This window comes from Pelobates fuscus, chromosome 10, assembly GCF_036172605.1.
Source record: "Pelobates fuscus isolate aPelFus1 chromosome 10, aPelFus1.pri, whole genome shotgun sequence".
Lineage (NCBI taxonomy): Eukaryota > Metazoa > Chordata > Amphibia > Anura > Pelobatidae > Pelobates > Pelobates fuscus.
In genome coordinates this window covers 58,535,425-58,550,485 of record NC_086326.1, presented here as the reverse complement: position 1 = coordinate 58,550,485, position 15,061 = coordinate 58,535,425, and the positions used below count along the sequence as shown (strand labels likewise).

Here is a 15,061-nt window from a genome sequence, read left to right as displayed (position 1 = left end):
CTGTATTGCCCGTGAGTGGGTTGAATCTTCGTTTTTTCTGGGGTAAAAGCAGTTTTGTTTGCGTTCATAGCAGGAGCTCAGGGCACACACGTCTGCTCCTCTTGCTAGTCAAGCTCCGCCAAAAGTAGTCTCTTTTAAGTAGACTATTTTTCTCTAAAAGTTGAAAACCAGGAGTTCCCTTGGAGACATACAAAATTGTGGACAGAGGTTGTTATTATCTTTTTAATCTGTACATATGCATACATTGAAAAGGTTTAAAAAGCAGTCTTGTTTTTTTTTTTTTTTTTGCTGTGTGCTGCTGAGTTAATTAGGGCAGTGGTCCCTTAATTTCCACCTGTATGGGTTTTTGTATAAGAAAATAAACCCAGAGGCTGACTCGTTGAGCTTGCTCACTTGGAGTTGCATAAAAGTAGTCTCTTTTAAGTACGATATTTTTCTGTAGGAGGTTGTTTTCTGGTAATTGCGGTAATGGGTGTTCGCAATATTGAAGGTTTGACTCAGGGCACATCTTGCCACATGTATGCATGCTTGGATGAATTCGTCCAGGGTTCATACCCCTGTGGCAGGTGGAAGCAAGTGGATTCTCTGGAAGATTGTATTGGAGATCTGGAGAGGCAAATTGCAAAATTGATACAGATTGACAATCTTGAGAGGGGTCTGCTGCTCACTGAGCAGAATTTAGTGGGGGCCTCTAATGGAGTGGTATGAGATAAGACAGCTGGGGAACAGGCCCATCGCTAGGTAACACTATTACATGGTAGCAGGGGGTGAGGGAGGAGGAAAGGTTTAGATCAGTGGTTCCCAATCCAGTCTTCACGTCCCCCTACAAGTCCACAATTTAGCGCTTACAATGTTGTGTCTAAAGTGTTTTTACAAACAAAGACACAACCATATCCCTATCTGGACTGGTGGGGGGGGGGGAGGGACGTAAGGACAGGTGTGGGAACCACTGGTTTAGTTAGTTCTGACCTTGTGCAACCTAACACATTTGCCGTTTGAGTGAAGATGTTGGGAGCATCAGCATGGATGGATGAATGGAGGAAGCTGTTCCTTCTAACAGTCGAGGGTACAGCCCCTCTAGCTGAGGATGAGAATGTAAGAAAGGCTAGAGAGGTTGTGGTGGTAGGGGACTCTATTGTTAAGAGTAGAGAGGGTAATCTGCCACTCTGATAGCCTCAACCAGACAGTTTGCTGTCTCCCGGGTGCTAAGGTCCAGCATGCTGCTGACAAGTGTGGATGAATTATTGGGAAGGGCTGGGGATGACCTAGCTGTCGTGTTTCATTTTAGTACCAATGACAAAGCCAGAGTAAAATGATCCTAAAGACTGAGTTAAGAGAATTAGGAAGTAAATTGTAGAAAAGGACCACCAGCATTTTCAGAAATATTTCCTGTGTCGCACGCTACAGTAGAAAGGTAGCGCGAGATTAGGGAGGTTAATGTGTGGCTAAAGTCATGGTGTAGGAAGGAGGGTTTTGGCTTTTTAGAGCACCGAGTTGATTTTACGCTTGGGTACAATCTTTATAGCCGTGATGGAGTGGACCTAAATGGAAGAGTGTCTGCTGGACTGAGGGACAGGATGGTTGGGGGGTTGGAGGAGATTTTCAACTACTGGGAGGGGTGGGGGGTGGGGGGGGGGCATAGAAAACCACAAAATTGAGATAGGACAGGAAGGAGATGGGCTTTATGGGGGGAGATGGGGAGAGGCAAGATCAGAATAGAGAAGGTATGTAATAGTAATCAAATTCACATAAAGTACAAGTAACTCATGATAATGTTAAATGTATGCTTACTAATGCATGGAACCTAACTAACAAAATGGGGGAACTAGAGGCAATAGCATACACTAAGCAATACGATGCAATAGGCATAACAGAAACATGGTGGGATGAGACACATGGCTCGGCAGTTAACTTAAATGGTTACACATTGAATACTGAATATTGAATACTCAATCAATACTATCCTTACAACCTACTTTTCTACCCCACCCTTACCTTTTGTGTCACTATACCCCACTCCCTCTAGCTCTGTAAGCTCATTGAGCAGGGTACTCAACCCCTCTGATCCTGTGCATCCAACTTGTCTGGTTACCAATACGTGTATTAGTCCACCCATTGTACAGCGCTATGGAACTTGTTGGTGCTATATAAAGATTAATAATAATAATTATTATTATTATTTAGGAAGAAAAGAAAAAAACAGGAAAAGTGGTGGGGTATGTTTGTATGTCAGCCATGAGTTAAAGCCAAATTTTAAGCGAGTGGAGTGACGAGGAAAATGTGAAAGCTTTATGGCTAGATATCTGCTTGGGGCAAAAGAAGGAATATCATTTATTGGTTGGGATATGTTATAAACCATCTCGAGGACATGAACACGTTTGAGAAAGGCTTACTTTGCTGAAACGCGTCAAGTGAGATGGACTATATGTCTTTATAATTTATGATATTTAATGTTTCTATAGTGCTTTAATAAATTGTTACCCTTGTACTTACCTTGCATTCTGGAGCTGATGCGACAACAAGTCGCTTGAAGTCAAGCTGGGAACCGCATTTAATTGATCTCTAAGGACCATCCACTTCATCCTTCTATTGTCAAGGCTTCTAAGTCTGAGACAGCTATTTGAGTGCCTCAGTACCATGTCAGTGGGACCATATATGGGCTTTTTTTTTTTTTTTTTTTTTTAAGATCTGCGATTTACTGTGTTACCCTATGGTCTTCTTTTTATGTTTTATATTACAGGTGTTTTATATTTTACAGCCCGTGGTAATTTTATGTATTTGTGTGCTCTCACTGTTTTTTATTGATTACTTTGCACTTTATATATGTGTTTTGGGGTGAACGCATAGGTGATAGTAGCACCAATTGTAATATCCTTCATGAATCCCCATATTTTTTTTTATAAACCACCTATTGTTAATATTGATGAGGAAGAACAGCTGGTAAAGCACATTGGGAAAGCTGCACATCTGGGTAACACATTAATTATTGGAGATTGTAATTATCCAGACATAAATTGGGATAGAAGGACTTGTAGTTCAGCAAGGGGAATCAGGTTTTTGAACGTATTAAAGGACACCTTCATATTACAAGTGGTACAAGCACCAACTAGAAAGGAAGCTTGTCTGGATTTGGTTATAACAAACAATGTTGATCTCTTGACCAAGTAGGGGAGCAATTGGAAAATAGTGATCACAGTATGGTGTCTTTTGAAATAAACTCAAAAAAGCAAAAGCACATGGGGTATGCTAAAATACATAATTTAAAAAAAAAGGCTAATTTCAGTAAGATAAGGACAGCTTTAAAAACAGGTCGATTGGCATGCAACACACGGCAAAGAATGAACAGTTAAAACAACTGCTCATAATAGCAGGAGCTCATACAATAGAATAGGACTGTAAGTTAATTGCAGTAAAATGTCCCTCGAATATATAAAAAAAAAAAAACCTTTGAAAAAGCAACATAAAAAAAATGGTTATCAAAAGACCAGGAATGAATAAAACTAAATATAAAATATATATATATAAATCAGTCCAATTTAAATAAGTCCCAATGTGAAGTTTATTTAGCAGCAGGGATAGCAAACTGTGCCTGGTGCAACTGAGTAGCAATAAATTGTAGCTACAGTAAAGATACACTATTGCTCTATAATATTAGAGAGCACTCAGCTAGTAAGTAAGGGCAGTACATAAATATCCAATAATTGAAATTCTAAATTCTACTTTTAAACAAAGGTTAGGTAGTAAAAAAAAATATCAAACAGTAAGCCTTTTAAAAATGTATTGGATAATTATGTACAGTCCTTTTCCTAGCTGGGTACTATAATAGAGCAATAGTGTATGTTTACTGTAGCTACAATTTATTTCTACTCAGTAGCACTAGGCACCGTTTGCTACATTGTGTCAGCATGACACTAGCTCGGCTGCTCTATAAATGACTTTTCAATCGGGACTTATTTAAATTGGACTGATCTATATGTATGTTTTTATATCTGTTCTTTGTCTTTTTATAATCATTTTTTATGTTGCTCTTTTTTTAAAGGTTTTTTTTTATGTTCTAGGGGCATTTTACTGCAATTACCTTACAATCCCAGTCTATTTTACCATCTAATGGTCCCCTGAGCAGTTGTGTTAATTTATATTTTTTTTTTCTTACTGACTGTTTATCACTATTAAGATATTGACTGGCATACATTCTTTGGTGATAAAAGCACTGAGGATAAATGGAATATCTTCAGACAAATATTAGAAAAGTACATTTCTCAGTATTTACCATTTAAGTAAAACATATAAAAGAAACAAATTGAAAACTATGTAGCTTAGTGGGAAAGTAAATCAAGAAATTAAAAAAGTAAAAAGGGCACTTAAATCATACAAATCCGAGGCATCCTATATGAGATATAAAGAGGCCAATAATGCATGCAAAAAGTCAATTACATTGGCTAAGCTAGAAAAGGAGAAAGTGATAGCCGAAGAGAACAAAAAAACAAATCAAAAAAATGTTTTAAGTACATAAATTCTATAAAAACAAAACAAAGAGAGTATAGGTACACTTTTTTCCATTAACTATTTTTCCTCGGCATGGAGAATCTGAACTTTCCTCATAGAGATGCATTGATTCAAGAGATGCATTGATATGAAGAGGTGCTGATTGGCCAAGCCGGCATTTGGCCCCGCCCATCCCCCTCCTTGCCGATTACAGCCAATCCAATGCTTACCCCATTGGATTGGCTGAAATCATAAATTCTGATGATGTCAGCAAGGAGACAGATCAGGGGCAGGGCCAGCGCCGGCTGACCCGCGCTGCACTGGAAATAAAGTACATTTTATTACCTTTTAACCCCTTCAGGACCGGCCTGTTTTTGCGATGTTTGTACGTTAAGGACCAGAGCAGTTTTAACACTTTTGTGGTGTTTGTGTTTAGCTGTAATTTTCCGCTCTCTCATTTACGGTTCCCATACAAGTTATATATTGTTTTTTTCACGACAAGAAGGGCTTTCTTTACATACCAGTATTTATATTATGTCATATATTGTATTTAAAAAAAATAATAAAATATGGTGAAAAATAAAAAAAAAACATGTTTTTGGACTTTTACTTGAAAAATCTTTTACTTATCTACAAAAGCTAATGAAAAAAACTGCTAAATAGATTCAAAATTTTGTCCCGAGTTTAAAAACGCCCAGTGTTTACATGCTTTATTGCTTTTTTTGCAAGTTATAGGCCTATAAATACAAGTAGGAAATTGCTGTTTCAATATATATATATTTTAAATGTATCAATAGTGACATTGTTACACCGTTATCTGTCATAAATCCCCGAAACACACCTAACATGTACATATTTTTTAAAGTAGACAACCCAGGGTATTTAAAATGGGCTATGTCCAGTCTTTTTTAGTAGCCACCTAGTCACAAACACTGGCCAAAGTTAGCATTTATATTTGTTTGTGTGTTAAAAATGCAAAAAACGCTAACTTTGGCCGGTGTTTGTGACTAAGTGGCTACTAAAAAAGGCTGAACATACCCCATTTGCAATACCTTGGGTTGTCTTCTTTTGCAAATGGTATGCCATCATGGGGCTAATTCTCATTCCTTGGCTACCATACGCTCTCAAAGGCAACCTAACCAATCTGACAAATTTCAATAAAAAAAAAAAAAGTAAAATCAAGCCTTATATTTGACCCTGTAACTTTCACAAACACTATAAAACCTCTACATGTGGGGTACTGTTATACTCAGGAGACTTCGCTGAACACAAATATTAGTGTATCAGAACAGTAAAATATATCACAGCAATAATATCCTCAATGAAAGAGCTGTTTGTGTGTGAAAAATGCAAAAAACTTCACTTTCACTGACAATATCATCGCTGTGATATGTTTTACTGTTTTGAAACACTAATATTTGTGTTCAGCGAAGTCTCCCGAGTAAAACAGTACCCCCATGTACAGGATTTAGGGTTTCATAGAAAGTTACAGGGTTAAGCACAGTGCTAGCAAATTAAATTATCTGGACTTTTGGCCTGGGTTGGCAGGCAGGTCCCTCAAATTGCAATCATTAAAATTACTTAATTAGGTAAAAATATTACATAAATATGCACGTAGAATTTTAATATATATACATATTTATATATTTGACGTCTACGTGTATATTTATGAAATTATTAATGTAATTTTGTATGTGGACATATGTATATTTCGTATTATTTTTATTTATTTATTTATACATAGATATATATATCATTACATTCTAAGTGTATTTTGATATAAATATATATATATCAATATCAAAATACTGTTAGAATAAAATTGAATATATATATATAATTTTTTTTTAATTATTAAAAATTATTTTTATTTTTTGTTATTTATTTTTATTAACATATTATTTGTATTTTATAATAATATATATATACCATATATATAGTTATTATATATATTGTATATATTCGTGTGTAATTTAAATATAAGTGTATTTTTATATTAATATACGTATATATAAATATAAAAATACACTTAGTGTGACATTATATATATGATATATATACATATATTATATATAGGTATATATAGATATAATACATGTATATATATCATATATATATATACACATATTGTAATTTTTTTTACACTGATTTTTTTGTTTTACACTTTATTGTATGATTTTTCACTTGCAGGGAGACTGCCTGTCAGCACAGACAGTCCCCCTGCAGGCAGATACAAAGACCCCTATTGCGGTCATGTGATCGAGTGATCACATGGCCGTGGGGTCCTGATCTGCCGAGGGGGGACTGCCCGGGCAGACAGGCAGTCCCCCTGGACCGGGAGGAGAGCTGATCGCCGCCGTGGGACCGACGGCGATCAGGTAAGTTGCCCAAAACCGTTATGACGGTTCAGGACCGTCAGCGGTCCAAACGCACGTTTTACCGCTGACGGTCCTGAACCGTCAGCGGTCCTTAAGGGGTTAAGGGGCTCAAGGGGGGCAAGGGTGGTTTTAGCTCTATAGGGTCAGGAATGCATGTGTGTGTTCCTCACCCTATAGAGTCCCTTTAAGGAGGAAGAGATATGTAAATGATTTCTGCAAAAAAAACTTGCAGAAAAATTGTGATTGATGACTCAAAACAAGGTGCTGCAGCAAATAAAGAAAGTTAATTACTACTTAAGGAAATAAGTGAACCTCTGTTTTTAATCTTTCAAGATTGTACCGGAGGATTGGAGGAAGGCAGGCATGGTTCCTATATTCAAAAGAGGTTCTAAATCTCTGCAAGGAAATTATAGACCTCTAAGCTTGACTTCTGTGGCTGGGAAAGTATTTGAAGGGTTATTAAGGCATAATATTCAGGAATTGATTGGGAAGAATATAGTTATTAACAGGTCATATTCAACTCACTTAATTGCATTTTACAAAGAAATAAGTAGAGGTTTAGATCCAGGTGTTGCAGTGGATGTGATCTATTTGGGTTTTGCCAAGGTGTTTGATAACCTCACAATAGGTTAGTGTTCAAACTAAAATAAATTTTTCTAAATGAAAATTATTGTTCTTGGGTAGAACATTGGCTTAAAGATAGAGTACAAAGAGTTGTCATTAATGGTAAATATTTAAGCTGGACAAAAGTGGTAAGTGGTGTCCCTCAGGGTTCTGTTTTGGGACCGCTTCTATTTAACGTATTTACAAATAATTTCAAAATAGGAATCGAAAGTCATGTTTCACTGTTTGCAGATAAAACAAAACTCTGCAAAGTAATACAATGTGATCAGGATATAACTTTGCTCCAGAGTTTTTTAGATTGGGAGACGTGGCACTCAAAAGGCAGATGACATTTAACATAGCAAATTGCAAAGTTATGCATATCGGTGTAAAAATGCTAAAGTAACTTACACTGTAAATCGTAGTGAATTATGGATAACAACACCTGGGAAGGATTTGGGAATTGTTATAGACAACAAACTAGAAAGCAATGCACATTGTCGATCCGCAGGTGCTAAGGTCACTAAGGTATTGTATAAAAAGGAGTAATAATTCTCGGGATTAAAACATAATTTTGCCTGTGTATACATGGACGGAGAGGAGGAAGAGAGGCATGGATAGAAGAATGGAGAGAACATGGTGTGAAGAGGAGCGAAAGAGGTAAACCAAGGTAAGAGAAAGCAGGTGGCAATGTATTTCATATAAAATTACTGGGGCCCTGGTCAAAGTGGCAAAAAGTCTTGCACTGGCTCTGTCTGGAAGTGTGTGTGTTTCTGAGAATATGCATTTCTGTCTGTGTGTGTATCTGTGAGTGTGTGTGAGTGTATGTATGCCAGTATGTGATGTTCTTCTGTGTTCTTGCACAAACCTTAAGGGCAGGGGGAGGGAGGGGGGGCAGCATTTGAGTCTTGCACCCAGGCAGCACAATGTTTTGGGCCAGCCATGAAGTTACTAGTATACAAACAGAAGTGACTATGTGAAGCAATCAACAGAGACTTCAGAGAACTCAGATACAAAGCATTAAACAATCTCCAACTTAAAGGCATATATCAATAAGGTCTTCCTTAGGCTTTCTTGTGCTTTTATGTTAAGAAATGTATCAAATGAAACATGCCCAAGTGCCAACTAACTCTTTGTTGTTTTTCTATGTTAGAAGCTGTAGTAACATAGGATTTGCTTTTATTTAAGCTCTTTTAGCTACAGGGCATGTCACTAGTAACACAGTTACTCACTAGCAATAATAATAATAATAATAATAATAAAAAAAATCCATAATATGTATAGAGTTTATACATTTTCAGGAGCATTCTACAAATATAGGCTTGAGTTATAGAACAAGTAATTAACAGACAAAAAAATGTCAAGAAAAGTAAAGAAGGCCCTGCCCAAACGAGCTTATAATCATTTTTTGTCTTAACTGTAAATAACTGCATTGCATGATATTGCTTGCTGTTTTGTATTGATCCAGAAATCCATCACGTAGCTAATATTTATATAGCGGCAACATATTCTTTTGCCAGAGCCGTTCCTGGATGGGTGCCTAGTATGCAGAGTGCCCAGGAGCCCAGAGGCGCAATGGGGGGGGGGGGGGGGGGGGGGGGGGAGGAGGAGAAGTGCAGTGTTAGACTCAGCTTCTCATGCTCGGCACTGGGTGGCAGAGCTGGGAGGCAAAGATCATGACACCTCCTGGCATTAGGATGGTACTAACAAACTATTTAGACGACAACATGGCACTGGTAAGCGGTTTGGAAAGACAAATGGCACTGATTACCTAAATTAGGACAAAGATGGCACTGAAAAGCTATTTTGGGACAAAGCATTGATAAGCTAGTTGGGCACAAAGATGGCACTAATTAGCTATTTTGAGACAAAGATGGCACTGGGAAAATGTATGGGTACATAGATGGCACTGGGAAGCGTTTTGGGGGGAAATCCAGTACTGTGGAAAGTGGGTGATATGTTACCTGGTGAAGTTGGGGGCCCCAAAAAAATGGAATAAATCATATTGCATTCTTGTTTTTTCCTATGCATATTTATACAAATCCCTTGGTGATATGTAATCTATCTGGCTAATGATTATAATCTCTTCCAAAATAACACTTAATATATTTAGATGGATGTATTTTTAAAATTAAAGCCATTTACCAGAAGACAAAAACTGTATTTGGAACATTGACAACTAAGACATAATGCAGCCCCAATCCCACTTGGCAACTTCCAGCTAAAACATTCAGACCTTTCTGTCAACTGTTGTAGTGTTTAGTTTCCAGAAATACAGCTGTTACGGAGTCAGTGTACCAGATAACACATAAGCTCTTGAAAAACATTCACGCTTGTTTTAAAGGGAAGACTGTCATCAGAATTCTTAGGGTGACTTACAAACCTAGTGGCTGGGCCAGACAGACATACACACTCACAAAGATACCCTGACAAATACTTACAGAGGGTACAAATTCACTGAGATATACTCACAGACACACACATGGGTACACATAGATTAGTGATGTTGCGAACATAAAATTTTCGATTCGCGAACGGCGAACGCGAACTTCCGCAAATGTTCGCGAACAGGCGAACCGCCATAGACTTCAATAGGCAGGCGGTCATCATCAACCGCTTCACTTGTATCTGACAACTCAGCAAAGGAAGCAGCAGTGGGTACAACATCATCATCATCACACCGTACGTGTGTAATGCTGCCTGACTGAGACATATCCCTGTTATCTACATCCTCTGGCAATAATGGTTGCGCATCACTCATTTCTTCCAACTGATGTGTAAATAACTCCTCTGACATACCAAGTGAAGCGGCTGTGGTGCTAGTGTTGGTGGTGGCGGCAGGCGGGCGAGTGGTAACTTGAGAGGTGCCCGAAGCTAAGCTGGAGGAGGATGGTGTGTCGAGGTTCCGAGCGGAAGCTGTAGAAGATTAGGTGTCCTGTGTTAGCCAGTCAACTATGTCCTCAGAACTTTTCAAGTTCAGGGTACGTGGCCTCTGAACACTGGGCATTATTCTAGGCCCAAAGGGAATCACAGCACCACGACCACGACAGCCCCTGCGGGGTGGCCTGCCTCTGCCTGTCATTTTTTTTTTCGATTAGTGGTACTATGCGTGCAAGCTACTGTGACAACAGATATGAGTGGCACTGGTGTGACACTGTGCCCTGGCAGGCCCTGAAACTCACACACTCGTGAAGGAAACTGACTGATATTATATTGCAGTCCAAAAAGTTTTTGTTTTTTTTAAATGCAAGCTATTGTGACACCAGATATGAGTGGTGGCACTGGGCAAGTGGGCACAGTATACGCTGTGAGCCTGACACACACCCTGGCAGACAACTAACTGCTATTCAATCTATTACAGTCAAAATTTATTTTATTTTTTTAAATGTACACTACTGTTACACCAGATATGAGTTGCACTGGTGTGACACTGTGCCCTGGCAGGCCCTGAAACGCACACTAGTGAAGGAAACTGACTGCTATTATATTACAGTCAAAAAAGTTTAGTTTTTTTCAAATGCAAGCTATTGGGACACCAGATATGAGTTGCATTGGTGTGACACTGTGCCCTGGCAGGCCCTGAAACGCACACTAGTGAAGGAAACTGACTGCTATTACATTACAGTCCAAAAAAGGTTGTTTTTTGTTAAATGCAAGCTATTGGGACACCAGATATGAGTGGTGGCACTGGGCAAGTGGGCACAGTATACGCTGTGAGCCTGACACACACGCTGGAAGACAACTAACTGCTATTCAATCTATTACAGTCAAAGCTGTATTTTTCTAAAAAAAATGTACACTACTGTTACACCAGATATGAGTTGCACTGGTGTGACACTGTGCCCGGGCAGGCCCTGAAAAGCACACTAGTGAAGGAAACTGACTGCTATTATATTACAGTCAAAAAAGTTTTTTGTTTTTTTAAATGCAAGCTATTGTGACACCAGTGAGTGAGTGGTGGCACTGGGCAAGTGGGCACAGTATATGCTGTGAGCCTGGCACATAGGCTGACAGGCAGGCAACTGCAATTACATTTCACAGAAAAAATATAATAAAAAAGCAGACTGATGTTCTAGCCCTAAAAAGGGCTTTTTGGGGTGCTGTCCTTACAGCAGAGATCAGATGAGTCCTTCAGGACTGTAGTGGACACTGAATACACTAGCCTAGCTATCAATTTCCCTATCAAATCAGCAGCAGCTACACTGTCCCTCCTCTCACTAAGAATGCAGCTTCACAATGAATGTAAAATGGATGCTGTCCAGGAGGTTGGAGGGTCTGGGAGGGAGGGTCTGCTGCTGATTGGCTGGAATGTGTCTGCTGACTGTGAGGTACAGGGTCAAAGTTTACTCAATGATGACGAATAGGGGGCGGACCGAACAGCGCATGTGTTCGCCATCCATGGCGAACGCGAACAAGCGATGTTCGCCAGGAACTATTCGCCAGCGAACAGTTCGGGACATCACTAACATAGATATATTTACAGTGTCAAACATACACAACCCAATACACACTCCAGGCACACACACAGATATACCATACCGAGCAAATAATGGTAACACACACACTGCTAGCTATCAGCAACCACACTGTTACACACACTACTACACACAGACACCTTGGGACACATATAAACACACTCTACAGACAGCGCTACACACACATTACTGAACACACTCTCAGCTACATATAGACACATTACTATGCGCACACACTATATATTTATATAAACACACAAACATATACTCTACACACACATTTAAAGATTTTTTCATTCAAGCACTATTTTGCAGCTGAAAGGTGGCTTCCCTGGTTCCACTGGGAATCGGGCTGTTGCAGGGCTGTGGACTGTGGGTGACAGGCTCCTCACCTAACTTGCCCCATGGCTCCCACCCAGTGCTGGTGCACTGAATAAAGAGGGGGTAGTCAGTGCAGTTTAAGGGGCCTGGGCTGCTGAAATTCTGAAATACACTGCAGTCCATGCAGGCTCCATTGGTCGACCAGGCCCCTGAATGGGGGTAGCCCTGTTAAAAGAATATAATAACAAGAGATATACATGTGTTTTTCATATATCTGCCTGTCAATCTCTGTATACATAGTTGAATTGCCACTGGTGTCTTTTTTTCAGATTCTGTCAAAGTGCTTTACAGAGTAATGCACCTCAGCAAAGACATTTCCCTAAAACTTTCGAGTAAAACAGCAATTTTGGGTTTGACAAAAAAACATGTTACTGTTTATGCAGTTACCCTCTAAACTAGTGCTTTATTCACTATATAGTTGGCATATAAACACAGTAACAAAATGCTGGCCAACACAAGTTATTACAAAATTATATTAAATTCTGTTATTCCAGTCGAATTAATTCTACCTGTTAATTCACTCAATCTTTTAGGGCCATTTAATAACACTGAATTTTTAGGAACTCAAAGTGAATTTTGGAATTTCATGTCTGTAATATGTTAACAGAAAACATAGCTAACACGGGGAATTGTTTCGAATTTGACTAGATTGGCCTAAAATTTGAATTGACTGAATTCCTGACAATTCACACTCCACTGTATACCCATCAGAGCTTGTCTGGACATGCATTAAAACCTACAATTTACTTAGGCCACTGGCCACTGTAATTGGATACATAGAATGGTAGTGTCATAAAGTGTGAAGAACCAGTTTTTTGTTTTTTACTAAGGTGGCAGTTGCCAGGAATTCAAAGTGAGTTTCAAATTGAATTGCAAAATTTAGAACAAAATAGTTGAATTGGAAAAATATTCTAAGACAATTCGGTTTTCAGTTCAGCTATTTTGCCATTAAATTTGAAATTCAGCAATGCCTGTTAGGACTCAGTGTAAATATAGCAAATATACCTGTAGATAAATACTTCTAGGGGGAAATAGACTCATGTATGTAAAAAAATAAATAAAAAGTATTCTCCATTGATACAATGAAATAATGTATCCTCTAACGTTATTTGAAATCAAAACCATAGTAAGCTTGATGAAAGGGGTTGCAGGCTGATACTGGCTCTAAGAAAATGTCTTACCATCTCTAGTTAAATATTTATTACTTTGATACAATATAATTTTTTTTTTACTATGGAACAGCCCTGGAAACTTAAAGTAATCTTTGGGTATATGTATGCGTACCTCAATGCAGTCTTTATCAGCGAACTACACCAAGTAAAACATGAGCTCTTTCCACTGATGCAATAGTTTCTGGGGCTTGCAATTCCATTCATTGCAAATTTGAATTAATATGTAGAACATGAACAGCCTTGGCTAGATAAAGTCACATCTAGGTCAGAGGTAGGCACTCCAGATGTTGTGGACTACATCTCACCTGATGCTTGGCCAGAATAATGACTGTAGGAGAATCATGGGAGATATTGTACAAAACGTATGGAGTGCTAAACGTTGCTTACCCTGATAGGGGTGATTATATCTATCCATCTATCTATCCATCCATCTATCATTAATATTCTAATTTAGAATACATGAAACATCATTAGTTCACTGGACCCCTATATTTGTGGAAAGACCTACAATTACCAAGTGGACCACTAATTTATTTTTATGAAAAATACATTTTAACATCCCTATTCCATATATACACCTGCCTAGCCTGCAGGAATGGTTGGATAGGTAATGCAAGTTTAATGACATATTTACTTCATATATAAGGTATTTTGTATGACACCTGTGCCATTAGCACAGTTTGACCATGTACTAAATATTCTATTTATATAATGGATCACACATTTCCATGAATAAGAGGTTAACTTGACACAGTTACATTGTTTAGTTTACACTGTTCCAGTAATGCCTTAGAGTTCCAAATAATGGGGATTGCAGCATTTGTCTGTGGGATTTTATAAATGGATGAATGCTATATAAGGCACTATGTAGTGGATGTCCATTCTAATAATGTATGATCACATCTCACAGACACTTTGTATCCAGATTAGAACCATAACAATGTAATCAATATAGGTTGTTCAAAATACCTGAGTTCACAGTCACATCCATCTGGATGACGTCCTGGGAGATCTGCCCCCTGGCCGTATGCTTGGTGATGGTCCTGAGAGTGCCAGCTTCACTGCGACCCTCACTGCCAGCTGGCTGGGACCCTCACTGCCCAATCCACTGACTATCACTGCCCCTTCAATGCCACCTCCACTGTCCCCTCACTGCCAAGTTCACCTACCCCTCATTGCCCACTGACCCTTCAAAGCCACATCCACTGTCCCCTCACTGACTGGGACCCACACTACCAGATTCACTCACCCCTCATTGCCCACTGCCCCTTTACTGCCACACTCACGGTCATTGTTATGCCAACTTCTCTGCCCCTCACTGACAGAATCTCAATGCCAGTCTATGCCACCCTCTCTGCCCTTTCAGTGCTACTCCCTGCCCCCTCTCTGCCCCCTCTCTGCCACCCTCCCTCACCGTGCAGGATGTGCTGCTCTGACACCGAAGGAAATGTATTTTGTTTTGTTTGTGATTTGTGTCTCCTTTTTATGGATTCCTCCTCCTCCCCCTTCTCCACCCGCTTTCACCTCCTTTCCCTGCCTGACATCAGTCCAGTCTGAACCGGTTTCT

General features: G+C 39.1%; 1 protein-coding gene across 2 annotated transcripts in view; it reads right to left on the bottom strand.

Moving 5' to 3' along the window:
- Positions 1–14,833, bottom strand: part of SLC16A9 (solute carrier family 16 member 9) — a 56,009-nt gene extending 41,176 nt beyond the window's left edge. For both annotated transcript variants that reach the window (XM_063434964.1, XM_063434963.1), the window contains exon 1: positions 14,464–14,833. The gene's annotated coding sequence lies outside the window, so the exon portion shown is untranslated. The remainder of the gene's footprint in view (positions 1–14,463) is intronic.
- Positions 14,834–15,061: the final 228 nt, after the last annotated feature.